Below are 22,932 nucleotides of genomic sequence, written 5' to 3' on the forward strand. Positions count from 1 at the left end.
GAAAACAAACACCAAAAGACACTAAACTTAAAAATTTTAAGATCAAAATAAGAAAAGAAACAAGAACAACTTGAATACAAAGAAAGAATACGAAGAATAATTCGAAAATTTTAAAGAAAAGATAAACTCAAAAGGGACACCAAACTTAAGAATTGACACTATTTTTGAAAATTATTTTTGAAAAGAATGCAAGAAAGTTCAAAACTTTAACAAGAACAAGAACAAAGACTCAAACAAAAGACCAAGATTTATAAACAAAAGAAAAAGGTTTTGAAAATTGTTTGAAAAGAAAACAAAGGACACTAACAGAAACAAAAAGTACCTAATCTAAGCAACAAGATAATCCGATAGTTTGTTAAATCCGAAAAATCCCCGACAACGGCGCCAAAAACTTGGTGCACGAAACTGGCTCCGCACGTTTCACACAGATAGACCGGCAAGTATACCGGGTCGTCCAAGTAATACCTAAGGTGAGTGAAGGTCGATCCCACAGAGATTGTTGCTTAGAGAAAGCAGTGGTTACCTTGCAGATCTTAGTTAGGCGGATAGAAATTATAGTTTGTCACGAAAAATGCATAAAACAAAATAAATAAATAAAACGTTACTTGATAGATGAGAAATCAACGGTATGAGAATGGTTGAGGCTTTGGAGATGCATTGTCTTTCTGGATTAACTTTTCTTCTTGTCTACTTCAATAACTTTCTGATTCCTTGAATGGCAGCCGTAAGTGATTAACTCATGTCCTCTCATCAAGTTAACCTCCTCCACTGCAGCAATCTACCCCGTTGAGATAACTCATGTCCTCTCATCAAGCCACCTCTAGGTTTCTCACCATAGCAGAAGATGAAGCTCTAAGCAATCTACTCCCTTTCACGATCCTACTCAAGGTGCCACAAATAAGGCAGATCTTCTGAATCAGAAGATAACTATATGCTTGTGGTGTGAATGTATCAAGGAGTGGCATGGGTAATTAAATATGAGGGGTGCGTCATCACCCGGTAACTTGAGCCAACTGGCTCGGGATTACCGATCGAATGCCCACAATCAAGAGTTGCCTTGAAAATGGAGCATTTAGAGCTGTCAACCGAAAAAGCTCTTTGATGTGAAACAAGGATTCACAGATCAATTTGAAGCTTAAAAAAGGATCTCATAATATTATCCGAGTTTTAACTATTAGGGATCATCCATTCCTAGGAGTGCAAGACTCATTGATGATAAAGAAAATCCAAGATGATCACGGAGGTTGTTAAATCCCACTTCCTAGAAGGGCATGAACTTCAAGAATGATTTAACCTCACTCCATCTAATACAATTCTGTTCCTTTCTGTATTCTTTTGCTTGAGGACAAGCAAAGTATTAAGTTTGATGTTGTGAAACATTCGCATCTTTAGTGTTTTTTATTCATGATTTTATTTGAATTATTAATAATTCTTGTTGAATAGGCAATGGCTTCATGGTTAAAATGAGCATTACTTTGATTTAGTTGAATCGATTGATTACAGGAAAACTTAGAAGGAAAACAGTCAAAATAAAGAAGAAAAGAGGATAGAGAGCAACAAGCAGGAAGCTCTCTGTAATGACCAGAATGCTCTCTGTGAAAAACAAAAAGCTCTCTGGAAATAAAGAACAATGGGTGTGCAACATAAAAGACTTGGCGTACCACGTTGGGGTCAAAAAGGTATCGTGCGTACGGACACAGCATGCGTACGCACAAATATGGTCTATTTTGCCACTCATGCATACGCATGATATCTCGTGTATGCATGAGTACACCATTCAACGTGGGACGTAGGAGATTTCACGTGGTACGTAGGCCACCATACGTACACATGGTGCATGTGTACGCACAACAAGGGGGACTTCAGGAAACCATGCGTACACACAAGACATGCGTACGCACAAGTGTGCTTTTACATGGTACTTGGATTTTACCACAGACAATGTTGACGGGTAATCAAAGGCAACCAGAGGCAACAATTGAGCAAGTTAAGGCCACGTACAATGCAGCATCCTTCATGTGGTACATGGGCTTCACAAAAAGCAAATCCATACAAGGTTAGACTTCACGTGGCATGCAGGAATCCTCACGTGGGATGTGGAAGTCTTGGACATCTTCCAAGGCTTCAAACAAAGCCTTCCTATCTCCAATTCTTTAACCTTTGGATGATCAATCAAAAGTGCACCAATGATGGCATTAATTGAGGATTACAAACAATTAAGGAAGAGATTTTTACAAAGGAGAAAATAATTATTATGGAGCTTTAGTTTTACTATAGTTTTGATTCTGTTTAAGTTTGAAATTTGAATTTGTTTTCTAGGGTTAGTACTAACCTCTTCTTCTCTTTGGCAGTTTTTACTTTCAATAATTAAGGATTTCTCTGAAGAACATGAGCAACTAATTCTTTTTGGTTAAGGTTAAGAGCTCTGTTAATTCCATGGATTAATATAATAGCTTTTCTACTTTTAATGTATGCATTGATTCCTTCTCAAGAAAAAGTTTTCGTTCTTCATCTTAAAGGGTTTGAATGTGTTGGGAAACCATTCTTCTTTAACTTGAATTCTTTTAACCTCTTGAAAAAGTTAATTAATTGAATTAAGCTTGAAAACCAATTCTCACAACTCTTAAGTTTTGAAACTAGACTTGATAAGTGACATCGAATCAACTAGGAGAGATTCTTATGAATTTTGTGGCTTTATAAATCAGTGAACACGTGTAACTCTTTTCTTAAATAATTGACTAAGGGATTAGAGATTAATTAGGTTAAAGAGAAATTGAATCACCAAGGGATTAGGGTTTGATTACTAATGATTTGCCATAGAAGTATCTTAGCATGATTAAGGTGGAAAATGAAAAGTATTAATTCGGAAGTTTTAATATCTCCAAAACCTTAACTTTCTTAATTATATCATCTTTTCAATACTCACTGTTTGTTCTTGTTTACTTGTTGTTTATGTTTCAAATGTTCAAAACCCTAATTTGGTTGTCTAACTAGATTAATTAGTTAACTATTGCTTGCTTAATCCATTAATCCTCGTGTAATCGACACTCACTCACCTGAGTTATTACTTGATACAACTCGTTGCACTTGCCAGTGTTTTGTGGTTTATAAAATCCACATCAAGATAAATGATTTTGGGGTTTTCAATTAGGATTTTTAACTTTTAACCGGTATGACTTTGAACCTTGTTGAAAAAATTTTAAAGCTTGAAATGATTTTGAAGTTAATTTATGATTTAACTTATTTAATTTTTGAGACGACGGTTGGAGATCTTGAAGATACTTAACGAGCGGACATTTTATACGCTTTTTGGCATCATTTTCATATAGCTTTTATTATGTTTTGTTTAAGTTTTATTATGTTTTCATAAGTTTTAGTGCTAAATTCACATTTTTGGGCTCTACTTTGAGTTTGTGTGTTTTATGGTGATTTCAAGTATTTTCTGGCTGAAATTGAGGAGCTTGAGCAAAAGTCTGATTCAGAGACAGAGAAAGCACTGCACATGCTGTCAGGATCTGACCTCCGTGTACTTGAAGGAGCCTTTCGGGAGATACAGAAGTCCAAATGGTGCGCTCTTAACGGCTATAGAAAGCTAACATCAAGGGCTTTCTAGAAATATATAATAGTCCATAATTTGCTTCGTAAATGAAGGCCTAAAACTGGCGTTCAACGCCAGTCACCAGCCTCATTCCTAGCATCTAGCGCCCACACGGGAGCAGCTGGCGTTCAACGCCCCTAAGGGGGACTAGCACGTGAAAACACTCAAAGCTTAGCCCAAACACTCATCAAGTGGGCCTCAGAAGTGGATTTTCATACTACTAGACTAGTTTATCTTATTTCTGTAATTCTTAGTTAGCAAAGTAATATATATACAACAAAGATCACCATTGTTAGGGATCTTTGCCCACTTTTACGTTTTTTATTGTATTTTTTGAATAATATGAGTCACTAACCTCCTAAGGTTAAGGTTAGGAGCTCTCTGAGTTTCATGGAATAATTATACTACTGTTCTATTTCAATATGTCTGATTCTATTCTCTTATGCAACCTTGTTCTTCATCTTATGAATTGAGGGTGACCTGTGACAATCACCCTTATTTCGTGCGAGTCCTGACCCGGATAGCATTGAACCAGAGCTAGAGATTACATTACGAATTCCAATAGAGTACCTGGGCAACTTTGGATACGTGACATAAAATCCCGTTGACCGTGGGTAAGTGAGGTCTTTGTGGTATTAGGCTAGAGTCAGAGAAGTAGTGATAAACCCCATTTAGAGGGTTTATCTTGTGTTGAATTTAGAGGATTTTATAACCTTTTAACCCACATTTATCCAATAAAATAGCATAGTTTTATAACTTCTCCTTTAATTGTGCTTAAGTGTGAAAACATGCTTTTAGGTCTTAAAGTAGCTAAATTCAATTCACCTTGATTCCATTAGATGTCTTGATATGTTTGTTAAGTGATTCCAGATTTAGGAGGCAAAGATTGGATCAAGGGAATGAAGAAAAAGCATGTATAAATGGAGAACTCATGAAGAAATGAAGGAATCGCAAAAGCTGTCAAGCCGACCTCTTCGCACTTAAACGACCATAACTTGAGCTACAGAGGTCCAAATAATGCGGTTTTAGTTGCATTGGAAAGCTAACATCCTGGGCTTCGAAACAATATAAGATTTACCATAGTTGCTACACGTATGATGATGCATACGCGCACTGTACACGCACGTATCGTTACTGCCATATGATCCACTTAAAGCAATACGTGGCCAGCGAATTCTAAAGCCTTGTGGGCCCAATCCAACTCATTTCTGATGTTATGTATGCCAAGGATTGAAGGGGAATTGACATACTTTAGATACTTTCACACATTAGTTTAGTTTAGTTTAATTTTTGGAGGGAAAGTTAGTTTTAGAGAGAGAAGCACTCACTTCTCTCTAGGATTAGGAATTAGGATTAGGATTAGTTTTTAGATCTAGGTTTTCATTCATGCTTCCCTCTACTTTTGCTTCTTAATTCTTTGTTGTTGCAATTATCTTCTTCTATTCTTTTGTTGTAATTTTCTTTATGTTGCTTCTATATTTTGTTATCTCTTCTCTTTCAATTCAATTAGAGGTAATTCATAATAATTGTGTTCCTTTTGATTGTTGTTATTGATTTCTTACAATAATTGTTGTTAGATTTCATTGTTGTTATCCATTTACTATGCTTTTCTTTAGTGCCTTCCAAGTGTTTTATGAAATGCTTGGTTGGATTTTAGTGTAGATTTTGTTCCTCTTGGCCTAGGTGGAGTAATTAGTGATGCTTGAGTCATCTAATTCCCTTGTTGATTGACAATTAGAAGTTGCTAATTGATTTGGATACCACTAAAGCTAGTCTTTCCCTTGGGAGTTGGCTAGGACTTGTGGAATCAAGTTGATTAATCCACTTGACTTTCTTCCATGGTTAGAGGTTAACTAAGTGGTTGCAATGGACAATTTGTGGTCACAATTGAGGAGGATAGCTAGGATAGGACTTCTAGTTCTCATACCTTGCCAAGAGTTTTGTTAGTTGTTAGTTTATTTTCTTTGCAATTTATGTTTCTTGTCTAAAACCTCAAAACACCAAAATACAACTCATAACCAATAACAAGACATTTTGTTGCAATTCCTAGGGAGAACGACCCGAGGTTTAAATACTTCGGTTTATAATTTTAGGGGTTTGTACTTGTGACAAACATAATTTTTGTATGAAAGGCTAATGTTGGTTTAGAAACTATATTACAACGAGACTTATTGTGAATTCTAGACCATACAAAAGTCCTCTCATCAAAATGGCGTCGTTGCCGGGGAATTGCAATGGTGTTGTGTTATTGGTTATTGTATATATGTGAATATTGTGAATAGCTTGATTTTTGGATTTCTTGTTAGTTTTTTCTAGTTTAGGATTTTGTTTCATTATTTTTCTATTAGCTTTTGAATTTTATTTTCTCTTTTCACCATGAATTCTCACTTTGGCTATCAGTTTGGTTCTAATTGTGTTGTAGGAAATGTGAACTTCAATGATGACACTCATTATGGATGGGACCAACAAAGATGGGAGGAGCCTCAAGGAACTGATCACTCCTATTGGCAATAACCTCCGGATATTTATAGGTATAATTTTCATCCTAATGCATGTCACTTCAATGGCTATGGTAAAACTTTATGTGAAAATCAACTACTACCATCATATGCCTATGACTCTTATCCTCAACATGAACCTCAACCATTCTCACAAGCCTCTCATTACCAAACACCTTCCTATGATCCATATCCATCACATGACCAATCACACATACCATATTCTTATGACTATTATGAGCAAGAACCTTTGGAACCACCACAACCTTATCATGACTACTATGAAGAACCACCTCAATGCACACCATCTCCATACCCCTATCAAGAAGAACCACTTTCCTACTATGAACCCTTTCTCCAAAATAATGAACCCCCTTACCCACCCCAAGCCCCAATAGATGATTCTCTCACCTTGCTACTTCAAGGACAAGCGGATATGCAAAGGAACACCTTAGAGTTTGTAACTAACTTGACCAAGGTAGTGCATACTTTAGCCTACCAATGCCTGAACACTCAAGGTGCTTCCATGGCCACATGTGAAGAATCAATTGAAGATCATAGCATGAAGGAGAGATAGAAAACTCCAGTGGGAAATGAGGGATGCCATTTTGTGTTGGAACAATTGGAGAAGCCTATGGTTATTGAAGAAAAGGAAGAAGTGGTTGAAGATTTAGGAGATGTTGAAAGTCCATGGGAATGTAGCATCATGGAGCACTCTTCCAAGAAGCTTGATATTGATGTTGAGGAGGGTGCGCAACCTCCAAGGCATATCATAGTAGGAGACTTGAAAGAGGCTTATCAAGAGATGGATTCAATCATGGATGAATTTCTATCTACAATTGAATCCTTTCCCATTGGACATGAAGTTAAAATTATAGAAGAATGTGTGCAACCTCCCATACTCTTGGTGAGCAATGAGAAAGAAGGTGAATCGGAAGAGAGCTACCAAGAGGAAAAAGTTGGCATGGAGTATATCAAAATTGAAGAATATGAAGAGGTTGATCAAGAGGTAGATTCATTCATCAATGAATTTCTATCCAAAATTGAGCCACCTCTCATTGGGCAAGAAATCGAAGTTCTTGAAGACAACACCAAGCCAAGTGATAAAAAGGAAAAGGTTGAAATTAAAGAGGCTTGCGAAGAGGTGGAAACAACTAAAGAATAGCCTAAAAAAGTAGACCTCGCATTGTCTAAGTGTGGGGAGGTCACACTCCCCAAGTCACCATCCAACACAACATTTAAGTGGGTAAAATTTCTTATCCCTAAGCTTTGCTTTCTCACTTGAATATGGTTTAATCGAAAATAATGGTCAACTTAGAGCTCTTTGTGGAATTAAGAGTAAAAAGGAGTTGTGTAGTGGTTGGATGTTTGGAATTAGGCTCATCAAGGTCAAAGCTTCAAAGTATAGGGACTATGATTGGATGAATGCTACTTTACATGGGTCTAGGAAGAAGACTTGTTACACTAAGGAGAATTCTACTTGTCATACTTGTCAACCACCCGAACGAAAAATTCATGAAGATCAACAAGAAGATGGGTGCGAAAATAAGATATGGGACCCCGGATCGAAGCACGGAGACCAACTATGGGAGCTTATATCTTGGGTGGAACTCCATCCAAACTTGGTGAAGATGGTTGGAACTTCTGTCAACCATTTGAGGAGCAAGGATCCTTGGAGATTCAAGGATGAGTACAAGCATAAGCCACCATGACAAGATCTTCCCAAAGGTCCAACTTAAGGACTTAAACTAAAAGTGGTAGGTGGGAAACACTCCACCATGGTAAACTCTTTTCACTTTCTTGTAGACTTTATTAATAAGTGATTTAAGTTACCATTGTAGGTAGTTTTCTTTCCATATACTTGTTTCAATAAATTGGTTGTTAGTTACTTGTGATGCAAGTTTCCTTGTTTATTTTTGAAAAAATCTTCAACAACCAAATAGAATTCTATAATTTTGCATTTGTAGTTGATTTTGGAGTTGTAGGTAGTGTTAGGGAGATTTTAGGCTGTTTTTAGTATTTCTGAAAAAATAAAAAAAAAGTGTCAAGGATGCGTACGCACGCTGTGCGCGTGTGCGTCCATACGTATATGTAGGCCCATACTCTTTCCAGAGATTTGGGCCAATCTCGCGCAAAAGCTGAGCCAATTGCACAACTGTGCGTACGCGTGCGCGCACAGTGCGCATACGCGTCGATATCCATATTTTCAACATGCGCGCGCCCGCGCACATGCCGCTTGCGCGCCGATTCGCCAAAATCATTTCCAGGCCAAGGACCTGAGACTTGTGCCAGTTCTGGGATGGCTTTGAGCCTTTAGCCCAACTCACCTTGCGCGGACGCACACTGTACGCATCCGCGCCCACACCTCCACAACTCACCCACGCGTATGCGTAACTTTTTAAATGGGGTAATAAACAAGTCATTCGCATAACTTTTTGAAGGAGCTCATCAGTTGTAGAAACCCATCCACCTTGCTCTTCTTTGCATGCACCGAGGATGGTGCAATGTTCAAGTGTGGGGAGGTCGTTCGACCAATCTCTATGGGTAACAATTTCCTTTAAAAACACCAATTTTTTTATTTTATTTGTTAGATTAGTTATTGCATTGCATGATAGGTTGCATGTTAGTTAGAATTTTTATATATTCTATCACTTCTTTTTATGCTAGGACTACTTGGTTAGGGTGATGATTTCTTTTCCAAGAAAATTGTTTTAGGGCACCCTACTAATTTGAAAAATTTTTGGTTGAACTTGCTTGAAAGAATTTATTTTAGAACATGGTTTTGAGCTAAGAACACAAGCTTGTGAGATTTGATCCTAATGGCGTTGTTACATCTTATAACCACTTATTTTTCTTCTTGTGGTCATTATTCTCTTTCTATGATTGTAATCTTTGATTTGTTTGATTCTTTATGTCCATTATTTTCTGTATTCATGCATTTATATGATTGAGGCCATCATTTCATGTAGCTCACTTACCCAAATAGCCTTACCTCTTATAATCCATTGTTAGCCAATTTGAGCATATGCTTAACCCACTTTGTTCATAATTTTAGCACATTACAAGCCTTAAAGCGGAAAACAATAAAATTTCTTAATTCGGATCTTTGATTGGCGTAGGCTAGTGTGTGTGTGTGTGTCATTTAAGTGTGGGAAATCTTGGGACATTGGGTAAATAAAATGGTAGTTTTGTATTTTTGTTATAAATATTGGGAATTGGGTACATGCTCATGTGTAATGAATGTAAACCTTTATGCATTGATGATCTTGTATATAGAAAGAAAAATGAGAAAAAGGAAAAGAAAAAAAAACAATATGGAAAAGAAAAAGAAAAAAATAGAAAAAGAAAGAAACAAAGAAAAAGAAAGAAATAAAAGGGGACAAAATGCCCCAAAGGAAAGCTCAATAAGGGTCAATGCATAAGTGTTGTGAAATGAAAAGGAACACATGAGTATGTGAAAAAGTGAGAAAAATGGGTAGTTAGGTTAGCTTTGAAATTGTATAGGATGTTGATGACTTGCATCATCTACCCTTCTTTCTTGCATAAAGAAGACCATAAAAGAGCATAAATCTCATTTGATCAGTACAATTCATGCATTATTTGATGAATATTATGGTACACTACTTTGAGATGAGTTGTGCTGAATTTCAGGTGAAAAAGGCATCAAAAATGGGTAGAAGACAAACAAGAAGCTAGGCGTGTGAAACTGGCGTGCAACTTGGGAGCAAACGCCACAAAAATGCACTGGCGTGGCACGCCATTACTAAAGTCCAGAGAAGAAGTCCAAGCATGCATGTGGGTGTGGCACGCTAGGGACTGGGCGTGGCACGCTAATACAAAATTCCAGAGAGCTACAATGGAGGAAACAAAAGGGGCGTGGCACACCAGGTTGGGCGTGGCACGCCTGACCCATCAACTACCATGGGCGTGCCACTTGAGCAAAGGGGCGTGGCATGCCAACGCACCATTCCAAGAAGAACCTTCACTATGGCGTGCCACTTGGTATCGAAGGCGTGCCACGCCAGCCCCAAGAAGTCACTTGGGCGTGCCACTTGAGAACCCAGGCGTGGCACGCCAAGCTTAAAGAGTTCACAAATCCATGGGCGTGCCACTTGAATAGCATGGCGTGGCACACTGGTACAATAATCCATAAAAGGGGCTAAAGGCAATTGAAGACTGGGCGTGCCACTTGAAGTCGAAGGCGTAGCACGCCGACCTTTCACCCTCACTTAGGCGTGCCACTTGGTGTCGAAGGTGTGGCACGCCAACCCAAGCATGTCACTATGATGTGCCACTTGAAGGTTGAGCGTGGCACGCCAACCACTGGAACCAAGACAAGATCATGGGCATGGCACGCCAGCCTTTAGGCGTGGCACGCTGGTATAAGTTTCCAGAGAGGATGAAGGAGGCCAATTACATGGGGTATGCCACTTGGTATCGAAGGCGTGGCACGCCACTCACCATTCTTCACTTAGGCGTGCCACTTGAGCAATCAGGCGTGGCACGCCAGTGTCATTCAGAGAGCAAAGAAGCATTGGGGCGTGCCACTTGAGTTCGTGGCGTGGCACGCCAAACAAAGGAACCACTCACTCACAAAAGGGGTGTGGCACGCCAGACCCTGGGTGTGCCACGTTAGTGCAACTTTCCAGAGAAGCTTAGCCAAGCATAGAGCAAGAGCGTGGCACGCCAGACCCTGGGCGTGGCACACTAGTTCAAGTTTCCAGAGGCAAAGAAAGGTGAAAAAAGGCAAAGGGCGTGCCACTTGAGTTCGAAGGCGTGGCACGCCAACACAAGAATTCCACTAGGGCGTGCCACTTAAGTTCGAAGGCATGGCACGCCAAGGTTGATAGAGAGATGAGTGTGCCACTTGAAGGATTGGGCATGGCACGCTAAGCTAGAAATGAAGGGCACGTGACACGCCAGAAAAGCGCCAGCCACACGCCAGCTGGGAAGTCACGCTTATTGAGTGTTTTCTTTTCCCTCCAAAATGTAATTTTTCTTTTTCACTTTTGTAGTTCTTTTATTTTACTAGGAGTAGTATAAATACCCCCAGTACTGAAGAGGGGGTTAAGCAGTTAGTTTTAAATCCACTTTTACACTTCACTTTTGAGTACTTTTTGAGCCATGAGTAGCTAACTTCCCTCTCATTGAAAGAGGGAGCTCTGTTGTACTTGATGGATTGATAATAGTGAAATTCTTCTTCTCTTTATCTTCTCTTTGATTTGCTAGAAGGAATTTCATTCTTAAAACTTAGCATTCAATCATCTTGGAGTAGAGATTGAATGCAATTTGGTTTCATGGAAACCTTGGGAAAGGAAGCATGGAACCATGCTTGAAAACCCTTCTCACATTTGAGTAGAATCTGGGTTTTGGTGTTTGGATATGTGACATATAATCCTCCCTCTACTTGGACCTATAATGGTGTGTGGTATAATTAGGGACCAAGCATATCTCTCTTCATGAGCAATTAGACCAAGGAATTGGCTATTGATCAAGATCTGAGAGATTGAGTCACCAAGGGATTGGGGCTCAATCAATCATGATTGCCAAGAGGTCAATGAGTTGCATGATTGAAGAGGATATAAGCTAGGTTTGATCCAAAGAGACAACATCTCCCAATCTCAATGAATTTCCCCATTCTTATCTATCCATTTCTCTATAGCTTAATGACGTTAGGATTTTTGCTAGTAAAGAATTTTATAAAAATAGTCGCGTTGTAGATATAGTTTCTAAACCAACAGAAATCCCTTCGTACAAACGTTTTGGTTGTCACAAGTAACAAACCCCTTAAAAATTGATAACCAAAGTATTTAAACCTCGGATCGTCTTCTCAAGGAACTGCAGGGAAGTATGTTCTTATTATTGGTTGTGAAGATTGTAAATTGGGGTTTTGAAGATGAGGAACAAGTAATTTAAATTGCAATTAAAATAAGTAAAGGACTGTAAAATAAATAAATAATTGTAAAATAGACTTTTGGCAAGGTATGAGAAATTAGAAATCCTATCCTAGTTATCCTTATCAATGATGATGAAGATTGAATCTTAATTCCACTTAGTTAGCCTTTACTTAAAGTAAAGAAAGGTCAAGTGACTAATTATGTTGATCTTCAAATCCTAGTTAATCCCTAAGGAAAGATTGGGATTATTGAAGTTCAATTCAATTAGCAAAGATAACAATTATCAATCATGTTGAGTTTGATAACTTCTGAGTTACTGATTTCTTAACCAAGACCAAAGGGGAAAAGTAAATCTACTGGAATAAAAATGTCTTCAGATTGGAAGCAACAGTAATATAAATAAAAGAAAGCAATCATAAACTGAAATACCTCAAATAACATTAATTCAAAGAGTAATCTGTAACATAGAAGAATTCGTAAATTAAATTGAGAAGATAAATAAAAAGGAATGTTGAACCTGATAAAAAGAGATAATCCTAAAAACAAAAGAAATCCTAATTCTAAATCCTAAAAGAGAGAGGAGAGAACGTCTCTATCAAAAACTACATCTAATTCATGAAAAAGAAACTAATTAGAGACTCTCCTCTTGAATGGATGCATTCCCCCACTTCATAACCTCTGATCTGTGCCTTCTGGACTTGGATTTGGGCCAAAAAGGGCTTCAGAAATTGCTGGGAGCGTTTTCTACAATTTCTGGTGCGTGGCCTCTGTCACGCGTCTGCTTGGGTCACGCGGTCACGTCATCTGAAGTTTTCCTTGTCACGCGGTCGCTTCAGTCATGTGTCCGCATCATATGCGTTTCGCTTAAGGCGCGCGATCGCGTCAATGACGCGGTCGCGTCACTATCATTTCGCACTGGCATGCCGCCGCGTCGTCCATGCGATCGCGTCACTGCCAGTTTCTTCAAAAACTCCGTTTTATGCTTTCCTTCCAATTTTGTATGTTTTCTTTGTATCCTTTAAGTCATTCCTGCCTTAGAAGATCTGAAACTACTCAACACACGAATCACGGCATCGAATGGAAGTAAAGGGTAATTAAAATAATTATTTTTAAAGCATAGGAAACATGTTTATCACATACATCACATAATAAGGAAGGGAATGTAAAACCATGCAATTTATATGAATAAGTGAGTGAAGGATTGAATAAATCACTTAAATTAGGCACAAAGTATATCATAAAATATGGGTTTATCAACATCCCCACACTTAAACAATAGCATGTCCTCATGCTAAATCCAAGACAAAGAGTAAGGTTAAGTGGTGGAATATCATGCAATGCAATCTATTCTAAATACTCTACCTAAATGAATCATGCAATTCTAATTTTTATTCACTTGTATATAAAACTTACATGTAGTTAAATTGATTCATATTCTCAAGGAGTCATATATGCATAGCCAAACCTTAGATAATGATAAAGCACTTTTACAATTGAGATGGGAAAGAAGAATATTTTACAAACTTGCAAGACAATTAGCAATTTAAGCAGAGATATATGTTGACGAGCTATTGAACCCTCACTGGATTTTGTGTTTACTCTCTATTCACTCAGTGTTTATTGGGTGAATCACTCTATTCTTCTTTTTATCCTTACTTTCCATAACTTTGTTCTTCATCTAACCAATCAACAATTATAGAATATAGGCATACAAAAATCATGAGGTCTTTAATTAAGGTTGTAATGGGGCCAAGGTAAAGGTAAGGGTATATATATAAGGCTAAGTGAGCTAATAAGTGAATCCTTGATTAGTCTAAAACCTCACCTAACATACATATTTTGTAAAGCAAAGCTTCTTTACCTATTTTCCCATATTTTTCCCACTTTTTATGTTACATGCTCATATTTTATTTTTATTTATTTTTATCCCATGTGCATTGCTTTTTGCATTTGGGGAATTCTTTTGTATCCCCTTTAGTCAAATACTGAAAATTTTTTTTTAATACACATGGTAATTCAATTATTTTGATTTCACATGAGCATGCTTCCCAAAATTTTTATTTTGAATTATTTTATTCTTTTTAACTTTCTACCCTTTGTTTTTATCATCCATGTTCCCATAAGGTTCCCCTACTTACACAATACACAATTTCTATCTTAAGCTAACCAAGGATTCAACTTGAGATTTTTATTTTGCTTTTCTGCTTAAGGCTAGTAATGTGGTTATAAAACAAGAGGGGTTTTAAAGGCTCAAGGGGGCTAACAAGGGTGATGTAAAAGGTAGGCTAATTTGGGAATAGTGAGTTAGAATCAAACAATGGCCTCAATCACTTTCTTGGTATGTATCTATATTCTATAATCGGACATATAGATTAAAACAAAGTAAAGAACACCAGAATAAATAAGAAGGGCGGAACACACAGGAATAAAATCTTATGGTTTAAATGTAACCATACAATTAAGCTCAAAACTCACAGGCTATGTGTTCTCTAACTCAAAAATCATATATCAGTTATATATGTCAAGCAAGTAAAAATTAAGAGTTCCCATTATTCTCAATGTAAATCTTAAGGTGGCTTTAAAGTTCTAGTGTTTCTCCTTGATGAAATGTTGTTAACTAACTAACATGTAATGCTTAATATACAAGGTGTGGGTTATTTTTATTCTGTTAAAGTCTCTAGTTTACTTCCTTTTTATATTTTTAATTTAAACTAAGTTATCTTATGCTAAAAAAAGGGTAAACTATACTGATTAATCCACATTTTCTATAACTAATTAAGTTAGAATTGCAACTAAACTAAATGACTAAAGTATGAACTAAAGTGCAACATGCAGAAATATAGTAAAAATACATGAAAATAGCAATGTATAAGTACTGAGAAAATAAAAATAAAAATAAAAATAAAGAGAAAAATACAGAAAAATAATAAAGTAAAAAGAGTCTGTAGTGGTTCACCAAAAAATATACGCCAGAGATGGCGACCTCCCCACACTTAAAATGAAGTATCGTCCCTGATGCTCACTCAAGCAGGGTGTGAAGGGGTGTCATCACTGGAAGGATGGGTAGCTAGGGTTTCTGTGGTGGTGGTCTAAGGATCTGCCTGCTGCAGAGGAGGTGCTGACTGAATAGGGATCTCTAGGTCTGCAGCCTGAATCTGAGGCGGGGCCTCCTGCTGTGATGCAGCCTGCTCTGTGCCTGCCTGCATAGCCTCTCCCTGTGGATGGGTCTCCGCCTCGTGATTATTTGCCTCCTCCTCAGATGGCTCTGATGGGGTGTCAGGCTCGGAGGGGATGTCACTGCCAGAACGGATCATTAGCTTCAGGTGCTCATAGCGTCGCTTGCTGCGACGCTCAGATCTCTCGTATCGCCGCCGGTTGCGGCGCTCCATCTGGTCTAGCTGCCCAAACAGGCGGTGCACTAAGTGATAAACTGGCTCTGAAGCAGGTGGAGGTGCAGTGGTAGTAGCAGGGGTAGCTGTAGAGGAAGAGGGGCCGACAGATGGTGTGGCTGTCTCATCAGTAGAAGTGAGGAATGGAGGTCTGTAGCCCAAAGCCAGAAAGTTCCTGCTGTGAGGGATAATTTTCTGGCATTCTGCAGCAGGGGGCTTCTCATCAGCATCCTCCCAAGGCACGTCAGCTCGACGGCCAAGCTGTGTAATCCAATATGGAAAGGGGAGAGTGCCTCGGACGTGGACCCTGGCTATGTAGTACCGAATAAAGCGTGGCAGGTACAGGTCCTTACCCTCCATCACACACCATATGAGGGTGATCATAGCGGCAGGTAGCTCTGTCTCGTGAGTACTCGGCATAATAAAGTTGCTTAGGATTTGATGCCATAGCCGAGCCTCACCATTCAAGTATTCCCGCTTGATTCCCTTAGGCATAGTGGTGTTCTGACCCATGACCCATGGAACAGTCGAGTCAAGGGCTATCCTTGCCTTGACGGCATCCTAGTCAAATTTCATGAAACGCATGTCCTGCTCAGCCTTTTGATAACCATCTGGCTGATCGGATTTAGGCAGGAGCTTCAGAACATCCTCTATGGCCTCTTTAGTGACCAGTATCTGCTTCCCTCTTAGGTTTACTGCATCTAGGGAAGTTTTGAAGTAATTGCAGTAAAATTTCCTAACCCAAGATGCATTGACCTCAGTCAGGTTTCGCTCCGGGAAGAACCAGCCTCTTTGTTTGATCTGATCAGAGGTGTATTGCTGATGCACGGAAAACTCGTCTCATAACAAATTTCCTTCGGCAAGTGTACCCAATTTGTCGTCAAGTAAAAACTCACAATAGAGTGAGGTCGAATCCCACAGGGATTGATTGATCAAGCAACTTTAATTAGAGGATTGTTCTAGTTGAGCGAATCAGAATTTGGGTTGAGAATTGCAGAAAATTAAATGGCGAGAAAGTAAATAACAAAAAAGTAAATGCTAGAAATAAAGAGCTGAATGTAGATGACGGAAAGTAAATTGCAGAATCTTAAATGGGAATGGGGTAATTGCTCATAAAAGTAAATGATAGAAATTAAAGAGAATGGGTAAGATCAGAAATGGGGAGTTCATTGGGCTCAGGAGATGTTGCATTCTCCGGATCACTTTCATTTTCATCTCTTCCTCAATCAATGCACTCATTGATCTCCTTAGCAATCTTAAGTGATCGAATTACAATTCCTTGTAATTCAATCTCTCAAATCTTGATCAATAGCCAATTCTTTGGTCAATTGCTCATGAGAAGAGATGAAGTATGGTCACTGATTATACCACATGCATTTCCCAAATCAAGTGTTGAGAGGACTATAGTCACATATCCATCCAAACCCAATTTGGTCCAGCATGAGAAAGCATTTCTAGCATGATGTCTTCATTCCTCTTTCAAGGTTCAGAAGAGATCCAAGTTTGAATAGCTTCTTTTCCAAGATAACTACCCAATTGGATGAAGATCGAAAGCTTTCAAGTAAAATCAAGAGAAAAGATAGAAGAAGAATAATGAAAACTAGTATTGATCCATCAAATTACCACAGAGATCCCTAACCCAATGAAAGGGGTTTAGTTGTTCATAGCTCTGGAAAATGAAAACAAAGATGGAGAATACATGATGAAACTAGAAGTGCAGAGAAAGTAAAATACAGAGAGTAATTCTATGCCAAGAGGCTCCCTATAATTTCCAACTCCTCTTTTAATTCAAAGCTACTCCTATATATACTACTCTTCTGATCTTCTAGTTGGCTCTTCAAGTCTTGGGTATGGGCCTTTAGATTTTGAGTTTGAAGCAGTTATCTTCTTCATTGGGCTTAGTTTTACTTGCAGAGAGAAAGTGTGAAGTGGGCAGAGACTTTAGCTCAGGACGTTAGTGGTGTTAACATTTAAGTGGAAATATGGGTTTGAGAACGTTAGTGACAATCACCTTTTTCACTAAAGTTCCTCACCAAAGCAAGAGCCACGTTAACTCCAACATTAGTGGCACAAACATTGTTACTAACGTTGCCTCTTTGTCCTTCGCACACGTTATTGGGACTTACGTTTCCCAATAATGTTGAGAAGTCTCCTCCTTCCCTACGTTAGAGTCCACGTTAACTTAGTTAACGTGGCTCCTTAACATAGGCTTGCCAACCTTCGAGAATGTTAGTGATACTTACTTTTGTCACTAACATTCCAATGTGCCCCTAGCTCCCACGTTAGAGTCCACGTTAACTAGGTTAACGTGGCCCTTAACGTGGCTGTGCTAGCCATCTCCAATGTTAGTGACAAAGATGAATGTCACTAACGTTGGCTCATGATCTCTCCTCCTCACGTTAGCTTCCACGTTAACTAAGTTAACGTGGCTCATTGTGGCTTGTGTGGGCTCCTTCCAACGTTAGTGACAATGTTAGGTGTCACTAACGTTGGCGATCACCTTCCTTCTTCACGTTAGCTTCCACGTTAACTAGGTTAACGTGGGAGTTAACGTGGCTTATTGGGGCTTGTGTGGGTTAATCCCAACGTTAGTGACAATGTTTGGTGTCACTAACGTTGTCGATCACCTACTTTCTTCACGTTAGCTTCCATGTTAACTAGGTTAACGTGGAAGTTAACGTGGCTTATTGTGACTTGGCCAACGTTAGTGACAAAGTTGAATGTCACTAACGTTGGCTTCCCCTTTACTTCTTAACGTTAGAGGCCACGTTAACTAAGTTAACGTGGCTCTAAACATGGCCACTTATGAGCTTGGTCCAACGTTAGTGACAAAGGTAAGTGTCACTAACGTTGGCTCCATTTCCTTTCCTCCACGTTAGAGTTCACGTTAACTTAGTTAACGTGACTCTTAATGTGGGCAATGATGGCTTCGAGAGCGTTATTGGCGATTACTTTTCTCATTAACTTTGCAAGTTACTCCCATTCCACGTTAGGTGTTACGTTAATTAGATTAACGTGGCTGCTAACGTGGTTCTTCCTTGCTTCCTTTGTCCTGAAATCAAGCAATAGAGTGCATCAAAGTTCTAGTCCAAGTCATGGGAAATACAACATCCAATTTGTGATTAAATTCATGCAAAATCCTCATGAAATCATGTAAAGTGCACAATGTATGCTTGAATCAAGATGTAAGTGAATATCTACCCAAAACTAGCTTATTTTCTAAGAAAATGCATGAAACTACCCTAAAAACAGTAAAGAAAAGGTCAGTGAAACTGGCCAAAATGCCCTGGCATCACAACACCAAACTTAAAGCTTGCTTGTCCCTAAGCAAGTACTGGAACAAGAGAATGATGAATGGAATGCCAAGAGAAACGAGTCATTCTTGTGGAGGTCATGTCCCTGGTTTTATGGTGGTTTCATGCATAGCAACTTAGATTCATTCCTTTACTGGCTTTCAGACCTTTATCATGTCCTAGAATACTCACTGTGATTGCATCCCATGAGACTTTTATTCATTGATCCTTTTATTGTTATTTCAGGGCTTATTTGTGTTCTTAGGCTAAGTGCTCTGTAAGGGGGCGACTCTTTAAGATAAGCTTTCAGCCAACACTCCCGAACCAGTTGGTTCAAGGTGCTAGGTGTTAAGACACCCCTACGGACTTACTCCCTCAAGTTTCTTTCCCCCATACATACACACCACAGGCATATAGTTTATTTATTTTCTTTTCTTGAGACCTTGGTGTCCAGCACCTCTTTGGGTTACTAAATGCTCTGTAGTGAAGGTTACTCTTGATAGTGGACTTTCAGCTGATAATCCCGAGTTAGTTAACCCAAGTTACCAAGTGATAAGGCACCCCTAAGAGCTTATTCATCCAAGTAGATCCCTCACACAGGAGCACCACAGACACATGCCTCAAGATTAAAACCATTGGTGCCTAGCCTTATTGCTTACTCTTTTTTCTTTTATATTTCAACATTTATTTGTTCTTTCCCTTTTTCTTATTAGGATCTTCTTATTTAGTTAGTCTCATGGGGTGTATTCAAAGCATAGTATTCATGACAGATAGTTGTCTTCCCACCTTGTGGTTGAACCAACTTAGCTAACTTATGATCACACCATAAACTCATGAACTTACTCCATAGTATGAGCTCCACTCTGGTCTTTTGTAAACACTCATTCTCTTTTTATTTGATTTAAAGGAACAAGCATACAAGTAAGCCTAGTGATGATGCAGTGACATAAAGACTAGCAAGCATGGACCTCTTCAACACAAAACTTAAAAGATAAAATAAAAAAGTTCAAACTAACATGGAAGCAAGTTCTATTTCATAGAAGATCTTCCTTATTTAAAGCATAGAGAAAGATGGACCAAAGAAGGAACTCCACCACCTTTTACTCATGTGGTTGCCCATTCTCTCCTCCTTGCTTGTCCTCCTTGTGTCCCTCTTGATTGCTCGTACTCCCACTCGCTTTGCTTTTTCCAATCAGCTTCTTCCAGAAACCACCATCTTCCATCTTCTTCTTCAGTGTTTCCTTCTGCTGTTTCACCTTCTTCTCTTCTTGTTCTACAAAATCTTTTTGGACCTCATCATATGTAGGGATGGCATAGTGTAGATGATGCATATTACTAGACATGTAGTTCAACTTGGCTTGAGTGTTTACGTTGAACTCCTCCCTATGTAGTTGCCGTCCTTCATTAAGTACAGTGAACTCATTGAATGCTTTTATCTGAGCTATTTGCCGCTGATTGAGTTCCTGCAAATGCTTATCTTGACGTTCTTGCCTCTTAGTAACTTGGTGGATGGCTTGAGTGAGCTGGGAGTATTGTTCCTATTGCTGCTCCATTTGTTGTTTCTGCCACTCTTCTTGTTGGCTCATCCAGTTGGACTGAAGGTTTAGTATTTGCTCTTGTCCTTCCATATGTCTCATCCCCAGATCTTCAATGGCCCTTAGAAGGTGATTCATATTCAAGTTGGCTGGGTCATGATACTCTTCTTGTTGATATTCTTCTTGATGAGGCTCCTCTTGGTGGGCTCCTTCTTTCGCTTTTAGCTTCCCTATTTGTGGCCTTCTTTGTTGCTGAGCAGGTGTAGTATAGACAAGACGCTGGATTGTAACTAGCCTCCCAGGGTTCACCCAGTCTGGATTGCTATCCTCGAAGACCACCTTAGCCTTTGTATATAGTCTGAGAATAGTGCTGGGGTACCAAAGCCTGGCACCCGAATCAGCCTTCTCAGCTGACTCTTGAATCCCCTCAGCTATGAGTTCATGCACATTGATTTCTCCACCCTGTACTAGGCAATGTACCATAGTCGCTCGATTAATATTGACCTCTGAATTATTTGCAGCTGGAAGGATGGACCTCCTTACGAGTTCAAACCACCCTTTGGCTTCTGGGCTAAGGTTTCCCCTCTTGATGAACCGGGGTCTTCCATCTGCATATCTCTCCCAATCAGCTGCTATGACACAGATGTTAGTCACGATTTCTGTGAGCTCATCATTGTCAGGGCTCTTACTTATCCTTGCATGATAACTGGGCTCATCAAAATGTGGTGATTTCAAGTGAAGAGTTCTTGTTATAGCATTTGGGCTGAAGTCTACCTCCTTTCCTCTTACATAGCTTTTGAAGGATGGGGCCCTGGTTTTCTCTTCTCTAACCACATTTGCGTAGAACTCTTTGATGAGGTTTGCATTGATCTTCCCCTCTAGATTAGTGAGCCTTTGCCACCCTCTTTGTTCAATTTTCTCCCGAATCTGTGGGCACTCGTCTTCATTGATTTGGAAGGTTAAATTAAGCAGTATCTTCTTGATCATGATCCTTTCAAATTCTTGTTCATGAAAGGCAGTTTTGAATCTCTTCTCATTGAAAGGAATGTTCTCCATTGGTTCCTTCCTCTTTTGCCTCTTAGAACTTGATGATGCCATGAATTTGAGTTGCTGTGTGAGGGGATTGGAAGGTAAGGATAGATGAGGAATTTGGTTGGTTAAGACGAGGTGTGATGAAGGGGTTTTGGATGTCGAAAGTGTGAAGTGTGGAGAGTGGGAATTTGAATGTGAGGGGTAAGTATTCACTAGGACTTATTTATATAGGGAGATTATGAGTGAGTGGAGGGTGTGGATTGATGGAATGGTTGCTTGATGGACGGTTGGGGTTGTGCATGGAGAAAGGACAAGGATCATCACTTTATGAGGGTTATTAGTTCGGTCTTCAAGAATCTCCTTTCTTCAATGTTGCATGGCAACATTTTCCAATGCATTCCTTCTTGAGACAAGTGTGTAGTTTCTCTTCATGAAGTGGCCGAACCTTTCTCATTTAATTGTCCAATCAATCTCCTTCAATGCTCTTCTCCTTTTCCCTATAAAGATCAAATAAGAAAAGTAAGAATTAATATCATAAAAAAAACAAGTTAAACTTTACGACTAGAATAATAAAAAGAAGAAAAGATTTTGTTTATTCATGAACTCCAACTAACTAACTAACTGTGTATCCTTATATGCACATTGGTGGCACCATGGGGTGACACCAAACTTAGTTTGGATCACTGTGATGAAAAGTTCTGTTCAAAGCTCCAAGACTAGCATGCTCTCAGTTGCATTCATGCTTTCTTGGCATGCTTTGAACACCAAACTTGTTCTTCACTATATACTGCTTATTAAGGATTTCACCAAGTGTTGGTCAAGTCTGGGTTAGAATTCATGAATATTGACTTATTCACTATTTTCTAAAAGCATATAAAACATGGGTTGCCTCCCATGAAGTGCTTCTTTAGCGTCACTAGCTTGATGTTTCTCCCTCATCAGGGTGGTTGGTAATGCTTAAAGTCCTCCCCTCTTGCTGTGGACTTATATCCATTGGTTGTATTAATGATCTCTACATGTTCCAAGGAGAGAACTCTGTTGATAGTGAAGACCTTAGGTAACTGAGATGGTACAGTGGGGAGATTAGGGGGGATATCTGGGAAGTAAGCTGAGATCACTTTATCCCCTGGAGAGAAGTCTTCCGTAGGGATCTTCTTGTTCCTCCACCCCCTTGGTACCTTCTTCTTTGTCCCTTTTGATGTTGCCTTGCTCTTTGTGACTTCTTCTTCTAAGGGAATTTTGTTGTTGTCTTCACATGTCTCTGGTGGTTTAGGTTCCTCCAGCTTTTCCTTGAGCTGTGACAACTGCTTATTTCCTTGTTCATCAAGCAAGGGCTTTCCCAGCTGGGCTGGTTGTGCTTCATTTCTTGCTTCCTCTTTCAGTATCTCATTATGATCTTTGCTTGGTTCTTTGTTCTCTTGGTCTACTTCTTGTGAGAGTTTGAAGACATTAAAGCTGAGTCGTTCATCATGGATCCTCAATATTAGCTCCCCTCGCTCCACATCTATGAGTGCTCTGGCTGTAGCTAGGAATGGTCTTCCTAGTATGATTGGGTGGGTGTGACCCTCTTCCATGTCCAGGATGACAAAGTCTATGGGAAGGAAGTATTTCCCAACCTTTCCCAACACATTTTTCACCACTCCTATTGCTTGTTTTTGAGTTTTGTCTGCCAGCCTGATGACTACATCTG

Source organism: Arachis hypogaea, chromosome 11, assembly GCF_003086295.3.
Source record: "Arachis hypogaea cultivar Tifrunner chromosome 11, arahy.Tifrunner.gnm2.J5K5, whole genome shotgun sequence".
Lineage (NCBI taxonomy): Eukaryota > Viridiplantae > Streptophyta > Magnoliopsida > Fabales > Fabaceae > Arachis > Arachis hypogaea.